We start from the raw sequence: 12,854 nt of genomic DNA, 5'->3' as shown, positions 1-12,854 counted from the left end.
TTACAGTCCAGTCTGTGCAAAACGGAAAGTAGGAAAGAAGGTGAGGAGGTGGATGGGCTTACTGAGGGGTGGAGGAGGAGAAAATGTCAGGAAAGAACTCCTAAAGAAAGTAGTGTCTGAAAAATGTGATGCACTCTGTTTGTATTTTGTAATATACATAAAGTAGAATTATTTGGAACATGCATGAAGCCAAGTTTCCCTTTATATTTAGAGAATAATTTGAAATTGCAGACTTGAGCGAGATCATGAGTTGTTGCCTGCGAGTTGAGTTACCTGTTTCTATAGCAAGAAGGCACTTCAATATGGGGTAAGAAGTCTGAAAATCAGAGTTAGAAACTTGCAGTAATCAAATCTCTTCCAGTTCTATACTTTTATAGAGACCCTATGATATACTGGCAGGTGATGAGTCAGGATAGGATAAGCTTAGGCCATGGTAACAAACAAATAAAGATAAATCTCAGTGGCTTAACACAAAATTTATTTTCAGTCACAAAATCTGATGAGGATCCGGAGACTCTCCATGGTAAACAATGCCATGAGATGAGCAGAGATGCAGGCTGTTTTGATCTTCCAGCTCCATCAATTCAACATGAGACCTTCTCTACAACTGCTGTGGTGAGGAAGAAAATCCTAGAAAGTCAAACACTGGCTGTGAAATACTTTGGTCTGAAAGTGACAACTAATATGCCTGCTCACAATTCACTGGCCAAAACTAATTGGTCAAAACCCAAGGTGGAATATTCCCCTATATTTGAAGGAGAGGAAATTTAGATATGGAAGAACAGAGATGTCTCTACCACAACAGTCTTTAGACAGGAACTACACGCTCCAAGACTCCCTGAAAATAATAGTGGATATTTTTTCAAAAGATTAAAAAAAAAAAAAAAAATAAAAAAAAAAAAAAAAAAAAAAAAAAAAAAGATTAAAAAATCATAGAGTCAGAGTATTTAAGTTTTCTATGTGGATTTTCAAGCAGCTTCTTAACTGGTTCTGTACAGTTTGAAGCTTAAAGATCTATGACAGCTTTTAGGAAGTAACCACAGAATCACCAGAAAGCTAAGGTCAATAGCTTCTATGAATATTTAAGCTTTCTAGAGTAACAGAATGTTTAGTATTTTTTATGCTGATTTAGCTTTCTCAACATGGAGCACGCTCATTAATTTCAGCACTTGCTAAGAATGAAGATTTCTAGCTTCACCTACAGAATGAAACTCTCTGGAGGTAAGCAAGTCCAAGCTTTCCTGGGGATTATTATGTACACTAAGGCCTGAGAACCTATACAGAGGAAGCAGATGGCCCATGCTGGGGAAAGGAAAGAGTAGGCTTTCTTGAAATCCAATTGTGAAGCAGAGCTTACCTTGAGGCTTCCCTAGTTGAAGGCAAGGAGTTCTGATTTAAGTCATCTTGATGCTGGTGAAAAGAAATCTCAACAAGCAGGACCCTCCTCCTAGGAGCAGCCCAGCTATCCATTCGGCAGGAAAGGGCTCCCATGCTCCTAGTCACTGGACATAGTTTGAGCACAGAGCTGATTGAAAACTTGTGCTTTTCACTCTGATGCTTTTATTTTCACCTCTTGTATTTTCTGTGTACCTTCATCTAGTCTTATTGCTTTATCTTCTGTATGCTAACTCCTTGCAAATCTATATTCCTAGACTGAACTTCTTTTCCAGAAGTTCAGACTTCTGGAGTCCAAAAAGTCCAGAATTTCAGACTATTGCTGTTCAGCATTTCCATTCAGATGGCTAGTAGGCTTTTCAGAGTTAACATGTCTAAAATGGAGCCCCTAAATGATCTTCCCCTAAACATGCTCCTTCCATGGACTGACTGGCTCCATCTCAGTTTATGGCAACTTTGTTGGTTCAGGCCAGGTTCTTGGGAGTCATACTTGACTTCCCTTTCTCCAACGTATACCATTTAATTCCAATCTTCTAATGAATGTTAACTTTGCTTTCAAAATAAACCCAAGATCTCATCACTTCTTCACTCCCACTGTTACTGCTCCAGTCTGAGTCCCCAGCATCTCTTATCTGGCTTAAATGGTCTGTCTTCTTCTTTCAAGTCCCCGTTGGTCTATTCTCTACATGGCAGTCAACACAACCCTGTTAAAATATGATAGATCATATTCACTTTTGTGTTCAATATCCTCCAAAGGTCTCCCCACATCACTCAGAGGGAAAAACAGATAGAAGTTCTGACAATGTTCTGCAAGGCCTTGAAGGATCTGGCCCTTCTTTCCAATCTTATCTCTTTATCCATTTTCCCCTTTTCACTCATTTCAGATACATTAAACTTTTTTATGTCCTTTAACACACCAGTCCTGGTCTCTCCTTTGTACCTGCTCTTTCACCTGCCTGGATAATCTTCCTGGGATATGTGCAGGTCATCCTTCAGGTCTTTGTTCAAAGAGCATCTTCTCAATGAGAATAGAGTGATATGTGCTCAGGAGAAAAATGGAAGGGATATAATTTACTGTATTGGAAGAAGGGTGGTCTAGGGTAGCTAACATGTCACCCTCCTCTCAACCTAGCACATTAGATCCCCTTTCTTTCACCCTAACACTTACCATGTCTTGTTACTATCATCATTCTATTTGGGTTGGCCAGGAAGTTCGTTTGGCTTTAACCAGAAGCTGGTACAGAAAACCCCAAATGAACTTGTTGGCCAACCCAATACATCATTTTATAAAGGTTCTTGAAAGCAAGCTTTTCTGTTTGTTTGTTTCCTACACTGATGTGTCTTAACATCTAGAACAGTGCCTAGCACACAGTCACTCAAAAAATACTTCTTGAAAGAATGAAATAATATTTGCCTTTTAATGACAACCAGCTCTTGGTACACATTGTTCTGATATCAATATTTTATTGAAGTTTTGTGACTGGGGTATTTTTCCCAACTTCCTATATATCTTAAACACTTTTCCCTCAAAATTTCTAAGTTGGAAAGAATAAACTCAGACAAGTGACACAAAGTGAGCATGATGACCAGTGCTTTGGCTCCCAAGAGAAAATTCCAGGAAAATAAGACAGAGTAAAAGGAATGGGACAAAAATGTACACAAACATGGAGGTATGGAGACATGGAGGTATGGAGCTGTGGTAGGCAGCTGCTAAAATGGCTTCCAGTGATCCTTGCCTCCTCGGATTCAAGAGAAATCTCCTTCCCCTCAATTTGGGCTGGACCTAGTGACTCACTTGTAACAAACAGAATAGAGCAAAAGTGATGACATGTCATTTCCAAGATTTGGCTACCAGATGACCTACTGTCTATGTTGCTCAACCTGTCTTCTCTCTTATCTTCTCACTCTGCTGAAGCAAACTGCCACGTGATGAGCTGTTGCATGGAAAGGCCCAGATGACAAGGAACTAAGCCTCCACCAACAGGCAGTCTGTCTGGAATCCAGAAAAATGGTACTGAGGAACCTATTTGCAGGGCTGGAAGTAGAGACACAAATGTAGAAAATGGATTTATGGACACAGTTGAGGGGGAAGGAGAGAGTGGGATGAATTGAGAGAGGAGCATTGATATATACACACTACAATGAATAAACTAGACAGCTAGTGGGAAGCTTCTGTAGAGCACAGGGAGCTCAGCTCAGTGCTCTGCGATGACCTAGAGGGGTGGGATGGGGGGAGGGAAGGAGGCTCAAGAGGGAAGGGACATATGTATATTCATAGCGTAAACATATGGGATATATATATATACACACACACACACACACACACACACCCCTATGATTCACTTTGTTGCACAGCAGAAACTAACACAACATTATAAAGCAATTTTACTCCAATAAATAAATAAATACTAATAAATAGGCAGTCTGATATGGCTTTCAGTCTGACTGCCTATGAGAAGGTGAATCCTTCCAATAGCCAGAGGAAGCCTGGAAGCACACACTTACACTTTGGAGGAGCCTTGAGAAGACGGCTGCCCTGGCCAATACCTTGGCTGGTTGCAGCCTGAGAGACCCTGAGCCAGAGGACCTAGCTAAGCCATTCCTAGTTTTCTGATCCACAGAAACTGAGATAACTATTAAAATGCTATTTTAAACCATAAGTTTTGAGGGCACTCTGTTACTAATCCATAAATAATAAATACAATGGACATATAGTAAAAGGTATGATTGTGTATATGACTACCTTTTTAAGGAAACGTGAAGCATTGATAATAAATTAGTGATAATTTTGAGTGAGGAACTATATCCAGAGTGAAGAAGAGACGTGAAGTGAAAGTCGCTCAGTCGTGTCCAACTCTTTGCGACCCCATGGACTATACAGTCCATGGAATTCTCCAGGCCAGAATACTGGAGTGGGTAGCCATTCCCTTCTCCAGGGGATCTTCTCAACCCAGGGATTGAACTCAGGTCTCCCACGTTGTAGGCGGAAGAGCATTTATCAAACTAGTTGTATTTCCTCATTCATACCAGAACTATTTTATTTAAAATAAACAGGCAGAATTCAAGATGAAAAAAAAAAATACCTACTTTAATAGAATTTATAATCTAGCATTGGGTGAGAATGATGACAGCAAACATCAAGTCCAGAAACACGTGATTAATAATTTCAGGCAAAATAAAACTGAGTTACAATCTGTGGACACCCTGGCCATGGGAGTGAAGCATCTCCTTTGAAAGCCTCTTGCAATCTGTAACCACTGAGTTGAATTGACACTGATATGGCCATGGGAAAATCTGTGGGCCGAGCACTGTAGACAGAAAGAATGGCCAGTGCTAAGATAGGAATAAGAAGCTGATGAGCTAGAGGGTGGATCATGTAGAGTGTTTGAATTTTATTCTAAAGGCAGTAGAAAGCCTTTTATAGAGTTTAAAGAGAGAGTAGAACATTGCATTTTACATGTTTATATGGTCACTCTGGCTTCTGTAAAAAAAAAAAAAAATGAGTTGTGGTGGATAGGAGGTTAGGGAAAGGGAGAAAGTTAGGAGACAATACAGGGTTAGGTACTTGATTGGCAATGGAGCACCGAGCCAACAAGTTGTTGTACGAGAGGAGGCTGTGAGGCTGTAGCAGATTCACAAGCCAGTCTTAACATCTTGTCGATATAATCTGCTGCTGCTGCTGCTGCTAAGTCACTTCAGTCGTGTCCGACTCTGTGTGACCCCATAGATGGCAGCCCACCAGGCTCCTCCGTCCCTGGGATTCTCCAGGCAAGAACACTGGAGTGGGTTGCCATTTTATTCTCCAATGCAGGAAAGTGAAAAGTAAAAGTGAAGTCGCTTAGTCATGTCCGACTCTTAGCGACCCCATGGACTGCAGCCTGACAGGCTCCTCCGTCCATGGGATTTTCCAGGCAAGAGTACTGGAGTGGGGTGCCATTGCCTTCTCCCAATATAATCTGAATGACTGGCAAATTGGTTCATGCATGGGGTGATGTTAGGAGAATAAAAAGAAGTCACTTTTGCAGGCAACTCATTTGTTCTTGGGGACAGGGTCAAGTTTACTTCTGCTAATCAAAAGAACACTTAAAAATATGTTACACTTGGTATTTTGTGCAAGTAACAACTCCTCATTGCTCAAGAAGAAAATGCAACTTTGATTTTTTTAAAACAGCTGTTAGCGTTTTTATCGGTATGTTCATAAGTAAGATTTTTATGACCTTGAAGACTAGCCTCACAGCACTATAAACCAATTAAATGTTAAACATAGTGTCTCTCAACCTTGGTAGTAAGTATTCCGCATAGAAATGACTTTTTAACTGCCTTTATGCTAATTAGGATTCTAAGTAAAAAACAAATTACAAGAAGAGATATACTCTGTTGACTGGCCTTATCAACTGCCATGAAAAAGAAAGAAAATGATCAAATGTGTCATGGGATGGGAAAGTTGAAATACTTACAGCTGTTACTTTGACAAACTGCTAGCTTGATGCTGACTCATAGTCCAATGGGTTATGGAAAACTAAAGTGACCACAAAAGAGAGGCAAAGTAGGAAGTGGGTACAAACTTTACAAAGAAAGTTACAAAGAAGAGGATAAAAGATGTAATTTAATTAAAAACTATTTGGGAGAACTTCCCTGGTGCTTCAGTGGCTATGGCTCTGTGCTCCCAATGCAGGGGGCCCTGGTTCAATTCCTGGTCAGGGAGCTAGATTCCACATGCCACAACTAAGACTTGGTGTAGACAAATAAAAAGATATCTTTAAAATTATTTTTGAACCCAATAGAAAATAAGCCACTTATATTTGACCACTAAAAGAACCATTTTAAGGAGTACAAAATTGCAACTCACTCCAGTATTCTTGCCTGGGAAATCCCATAGACAGAGGAGCCTGGTGGGCTACAGTCCACAGGGTTGCAAAGAGTCGGACACAACTGAGTGACTAAACAACAACAATCCTAGTTACTACCTGAATCCCTGAGGGCAAGCACAATGCTGACTTCTAACACTCTATAGAATATTTCTTCCTGTCTTATAAACGAGTCATAGAGTATATTACTCTTTTATATCTGTCTTCTCTTATTCAACATTATTTATGTGTTGCAAACAGCAACAATTCTCATTGTTGTATAGTATTTTATTTTATGAATGCATTACAATGTATTAATTCATTCCACTGATGATAGATATTTGGATTACCTCTAGATTTGGGTATTATAAATGACAACACCTGCCCTACCCCAGCCTGCATGCTTAGTCACTCAGTCGTGTCTGGCTCTTTGCAACCCCATGGACTGTAGCCTGCCAGGTTCCTCTGTCAATGGGATTCTCCAGGCAAGAATACTGGAGTGGGTTGCCACTTCCTCCTCCAGGGGGTCTTCCTGACCCAGGGATCGAACTCCGGTCTCCTGCATTACAGGCAGATTCTTTACTGTCTGAGCTACCAGGGAAGCTCAGACACTTCCAGATTTGGTTATTATAAATAGTGCTGTGATGGATAGTCTTATACTTAGTCTTCTCTGGAGCATATATGTGAGAGTGGAGGAGTTGGATCACAGAGTGCACATATGTTCAGTTTTAATAGACGATGCTAAACTATTTTCTCAAGTACCTATACCAACGAACACTCTGGCCAGCAGTATCTGAAAATTCTAGTTGCTCCACATTCTTGACATTATTAGGTTATTTTTTAAATGAACTTAAATTAAATGGAATATAACTGCTTTACAATACTGTGCTAGTTTCTTCCACACATCAACATGAATCACCCATAGGTATACATATGTCCCCTCCTTCTTGAAGCTCCCTCCATACCTCCTCACCCCTCTAGGTTGTCACAGAGCAGGAGGTTGAGCTCTCTGTGTTATACAGCAACTCCCCACTGGCTATCTATTTCACATACAGTAATGCATATGTTTCCATACTACTCTCTCAATTCATCCCTCCCCCTCCTTCCAAATAGCTGTGAATAGAAGAGAAGCAAAAGGCAAAGGAGAAAAGTAAAGACAGACCCATTTGAATGCAGAGTTCCAAAGAATAGCAAGGAGAGATAAGAAAGCCTTCCTCAGCGATCAATGCTAAGAAATAGAGGAAAACAATAGAATGGGAAAGACCAGAGATCTCTTCAAGAAAATTAGAGATACCAGGGAACATTTCATGCAAAGATGGGCTCAATAAAGGACAGAAATGGTATGGACCTAACAGAAGCAGAAGGCATTAAGAAAAGGTGGCAAGAATACACAGAACAACTATACAAAAAAGATCTTCATGACCCAGATAATCACGATGGTGTGATCACACACCTAGAGCCAGACATCCTGGAATGCAAAGTCAAGTGGGCTTTAGGAAGTATCACTACAAACAAAGCAAGTGGAGGTGACGGAATTCCAGTTGAGCTATTTCAAATCCTAAAAGATGATACTGTGAAAGCACTGCATTCAATATGCCAGCACACTTGGAAAACTTAGCAGTGGCCACAGGACTGGAAAAGGTCAGTTTTCATTCCAATCCCCCCAAAAGGGCAATGCCAAAGAATGTTCAAACTACTGCACAATTGCACTCATCTCATACGCTAGCAAAGCAATGCTCAAAATTCTCCAAGGCAGGCTTCAACATTATGTGAACCAAGAACTTCCAGATGTATAAGGTGGATTTAGAAAAGGCAGAGGAACCAGAGATCAAATTGCCAACATCCGTTGGATCCTAGAAAAAGCAAGAGAGTTCCAGAAAAGCATCTACTTCTGCTTTATTGACTATGCCAAAGCCTTTGACTGTGTGGATCACAACAAATTGTGGAAAATTCTTCAAGAGATGGGAATACCAGACCACCTCACCTGCCTCTTGAGAAATCTGTATGCAGGTCAAGAAGCAACAGTTAGAACTGGACATGGAACAACAGACTGGTTCCAAATCAGGAAAGGAGTATGTCAAGGCTGTATATTGTCACCCTGCTTATTTAACTTATATGCCGAGTACATCATGCAAAATGCCAGGCTGGATGAAGCATAAGCTGGAATCAAGATTGCTGGGAGAAATATCAATAACCTCAGATATGCAGATGACACCACCCTTAAGGCACAAAGTGTAGAAGAACTAAAGAGCCTCTTAATGAAAGTGAAAGAGGAGAGTGAAAAAGTTGTCTTAAAACTCAACATTCAGAAAACTAAGATCATGGCACCTGGTCCCATCACTTCATAGCAAATAGATGGGGAACAGTGATAGACTTTATTTTGGGGGGCTCTAAAATCACTGCAGATGATGACTGCAGCCATGAAATTAAAAGACATTTGCTCCTTGGAAGAAAAGTGATGACCAACCAAGACAGCATATTAAAAAGCAGAGACATTACTTTGCCAACAAAGGTCCGTCTAGTCAAAGCTATGGTTTTTCCTGTAGTCATGTATGGATGTGAGAGTTGAACCATAAAGAAAGCTGAGTGCCAAAGAATTGATGCTTCTCCAACTGTGGTGTTAGAGAAGACTCTTGGGAGTCCCTTGTACTGCAAGGAGATCAAACCAGTCCATCCTAAAGGAGATCAGTCCTGAATATTCATTGGAAGGACTAATGCTAAAGCTGAAACTCCAATACTTTTGCCACCTGATGCGAAGAACTGACTCATGCCACCTGATGCGAAGACCCTGATGCTGGGAAAGATTGAAGGAGGGAGGAGAAGGGGACAACAGAGGACGAGATGGTTGGATGGTATCACCGACTCAATGGACATGAGTTTGTGTAAACTCCGGGAGTTGGCGATGGACAGGGAGGCCTGGCGTGCTGCAGTCCATGGGGTCACAAAGAGTCGGACATGACTGAGGGACTGAACTGAACTGAATGCTCCTTCCCCCACTGTTTGCACAAGTCTGTTATGCCTGTCTCTTTCCTGCCCTGCAAATAGCTTCATCAGTACCGTCTTTCTAGATTCCACATATATGCATTAATATATGATACTTGTTTCTCTCTTTCTGACTTACTTCACTCTGTGTAATAGGCTCTAGGATCCTCCACTAGGTTTTTAAATTTTAGTCAAGCTAATAGGAAACTTAAAAATGTTATTATATGTTTTGAAGCAACTGATGAACTCTAAGAAATGAGACTAGAGTTTACCTTGCTCCTAGAACACTTCTCTTAGAGGGATCCAAGACTGATGGCATTCAGTCCATGGAAAAATAAATATTAGTTGATGGAAGAGTTAATAACATTTTCATTGCCATGAAAAAGTTTTTGCTATTTACCTTTTACAATCTTTACATGAAGCATGAAATACTTAAATAGGACTACAAATTGGAATGAAAGCTTTAGCAGCCTTGACAATGTAAAATAAAGGAAAAGCTGATGATAGGTGAGAAGTGGAAGGAAGAAACAGAAAAAAGGGGGGGATATATTATAATCTCATAATGTAGAAAGTAGAAGGATGACAGTTAAAACTTGATAGGGCATGACAGAGTTTAAGGTGCATTATTTAAAACTGCAAAAGCAAACAATAAAAACAATAATAATAACATGGGGAATATATGGAGTGTGTGGAGTTTTATGTATATTATTGAAAGTTATAATAATAATAATCAATTGGAAATCGTACAGTTTGCATAATTAATAAAAAACAGAAGTAAGAGATGGGGAGTTAGGGTTATAGTATTGAATAAAATCTACATTTTTTCATAGAAAGTTGTAAATAGACATAATTTAAAGTTGATAAAACAAGAATAGATGCATAAGCATATTATTTAGACTTACTAAAATAAACATCCAAAGAACTAAAAAAGGTTAAAGAGGTTGCACCTGGAAAATGCCCCTGAAGGTATGACAAGCAAGGCCTGGAGATGGTTGCTTTTTATTGTAAACTTCTCTGTACTACTTAACTGTTCACTACCATCTGTATGTATTGGGTTGGCCAAAAAGTTCATTCAGGTTTCCATAAGCTGTTCCCCAGTGAACTTTTTGGCCAACCCAATGTTACTTAGCTATAAAAGAATGAAGTTTCAAAAGTAAGATTTATTTGGGGAAATGATCAATTATAATCCTCTTGCTGTGAGTGATTTCAGCTTTTACTTTGGAGAGAGAAGAAATAAAAGAGAGAATCTTAAATGAGAATGAATATGCATTATGGGATCCAGAAATTGGGAAGCCAGAAAAGAAAATTGAGGAAGATAAGTTAAGGGGACAAAAAGGATCATTACCAGGTTGAAAATAAATGGTAAACAAAGACTCTCATTTTACTTAGAATGTTTCCTTCAAAATTCCATCTGATTTGAAATAATTCATGGTTTGAAAACTTGGGTAACATATCCAGAAATGCTGGTATTAATAGAATGGGCTGACTTTCCAACCTCTCAACTTCCTAGGTCAATTTATGGTTTACACTATTTCCAAATAAATTCTAATGTCAATCTGATCTCATCACGTCCTCCTCAAACTCTCCAGTGGCTCCTCAATACCTATTCAATTAACTATTACATCCTCACCTTGATATTCTGGGCCCTGAATAATACGGATTCAACATCTAAGTTGCCTATGGTTACACTACTGGTAAGTGTTAACGTGGAAATTTAAACAGAAGCAGCATAGCCTTTGAAGCCTGCACTCTTTCATCGAATACATACAGCCTCTCATGTGAAACTCACATGTGCACATATAAAGCCATGTAAGAATGGTCATGGCAGGCCGACCATGGGGGACGTAGGGGGCGGGGCAGGAAATGCCTGGGGGCAGTAGAGCCCATGTCAGCCTTGAGGCGCTCGGGCTACAACCCTAGTGAAGGCCTGTCATGGCCACTACTACGGGCCTGGGGGTGGAGATGTGCCAGTGCACCCGCCTCCGCCCATCTACCACCGGCCCCGAGCCTCCCCAGCCTCCCATTTCCTAGCGGGGCCGCGGGGGTGGCCCTGCGAAGACCACCTGGCCGGGGGAATGAGGAGGAGGCAATGCCTACTAGGCGTCTGGAGGCGCCTGGTCAGAGCCGGGTCGTGCTGGCAGAGGTCACCAGGAGCAGCCACCATATCCTAGTTACAATTCTAACTGTTGGAATTTTGCTGGTCAGAGCTGGGTCGTGCTGGCAGAGGCCACCAGGAGCAGCCACCATATCCTAGTTAAAATTCTAACTATTGGAATTCTACTGCCCGACCTCGGGCTCCTTACCCAAGTACATACCCTGGAAGACCAGAAATGCAAAGCCAGAGTTTGAATTCTTATACAAATGGGGAATATGACCTACCATACCCCACTGGCCCGGAGACAAATACTGCCTCATACCCTGGGGCCTATTACACACCTGGGTATGCTCAGACCAATTACTCCACAGAGGTTCCAAGCACTTAGCATTCATCTGGCAACAGCCCAACCCCAGTCTCCGGTTGGATGTACCCCCAGCAGGACTGCCAGACTGAAGCACCCCCTCTTAGGGGGCAGGTTCCAGGATATCCTGCTTCACAGAATTCTGGAATGAGGGTACCCTATTACACTTATGGGGATGGTGATCATAGTGTTCCACAACCAGGACCAACCATACGACCCCAGGAGGACTCATGGGCGCCTCCAGGTGCTTATGGAATGGGAACCTGGTACCCCTGGCCTTCAGCTGTGCCCTCGGCACCACCAGGGAGTCTCTACATGAACGAAAGCACTTCATCGTGGCCTAGCAGTGGCTCTCCTCAGCCACCTCCTTCACCGCCACCCCCACAGCCTAAGGACTCCTCCTATGCCTACAGCCAAGCAGATCAAGGAATGAGCCGGCACAACTTTCCTTGCGGTGTCCATCAGTACGAGTCCTCGGGATCAGTGAACGATGACAGTTCGGAGCTTTTGGATTCCCAGGTCCAGTATAGTGCTGAGCCTCATCTGTATGGTAATGCCACTCACAAACATCCCAGCACTCAAGACCAGGGTATTCATCTTGCTGAAGAGTGTTTATCTTCAGATGAAGGGACTCCCCCAAGCATTAAAAAAAACCATACATGTGCTGGAGAAGGTCCAGTATCTTGAGCAAGAAGTAGAAGAGTTCATAGGAAAAAAGACAGACAAAGCATACTGGCTTCTGGAAGAGATGCTAACCAAGGAACTTCTGGAACTGGATTCAGTTGAAACTGGGGGCCAGGACTCCATCCGGCAGGCCAGGGAAGAGGGGAAAGAGGCGGTTTGTAAAATTCAGGCCACACTGGAAAAATTGGGGGAAAAAAGTATTATGAAGGGATTTAGAACAAAGGGAAGCCTATTACTAACTTGACCAAAGAACTCTTGATTTTGGTTAATTACCCTCTTTTTGAAATGCCTGTTGATGACAAGAAGCAATACATTCCAACTTTCCTTTGATAGAAAGCTTGAAAAACTGGTACAGGACTTGGAAAAACAGTTGGGTTATGAGTTGTTTTCAGACCAGTGAATGTAATAGGGAGCTCTCGGGTTATGGATATTGCCAAGTAGACTTGCCCAGTAAGAAATATGTGGGTGTTGGCAAGCTGCTGCTTAT

General features: G+C 41.5%; 1 pseudogene; it reads left to right on the top strand.

The window, feature by feature from the left end:
- The first annotated feature begins 11,109 nt into the window (after positions 1-11,109).
- Positions 11,110-12,611, top strand: LOC102395953 (annotated as a pseudogene).
- The last annotated feature ends 243 nt before the right edge of the window (positions 12,612-12,854 follow it).

This window comes from Bubalus bubalis, chromosome X (assembly GCF_019923935.1).
Source record: "Bubalus bubalis isolate 160015118507 breed Murrah chromosome X, NDDB_SH_1, whole genome shotgun sequence".
NCBI lineage: Eukaryota > Metazoa > Chordata > Mammalia > Artiodactyla > Bovidae > Bubalus > Bubalus bubalis.
Note: the sequence above shows the minus strand (reverse complement) of the source record. Positions and strands in the feature narration are given on the sequence as shown.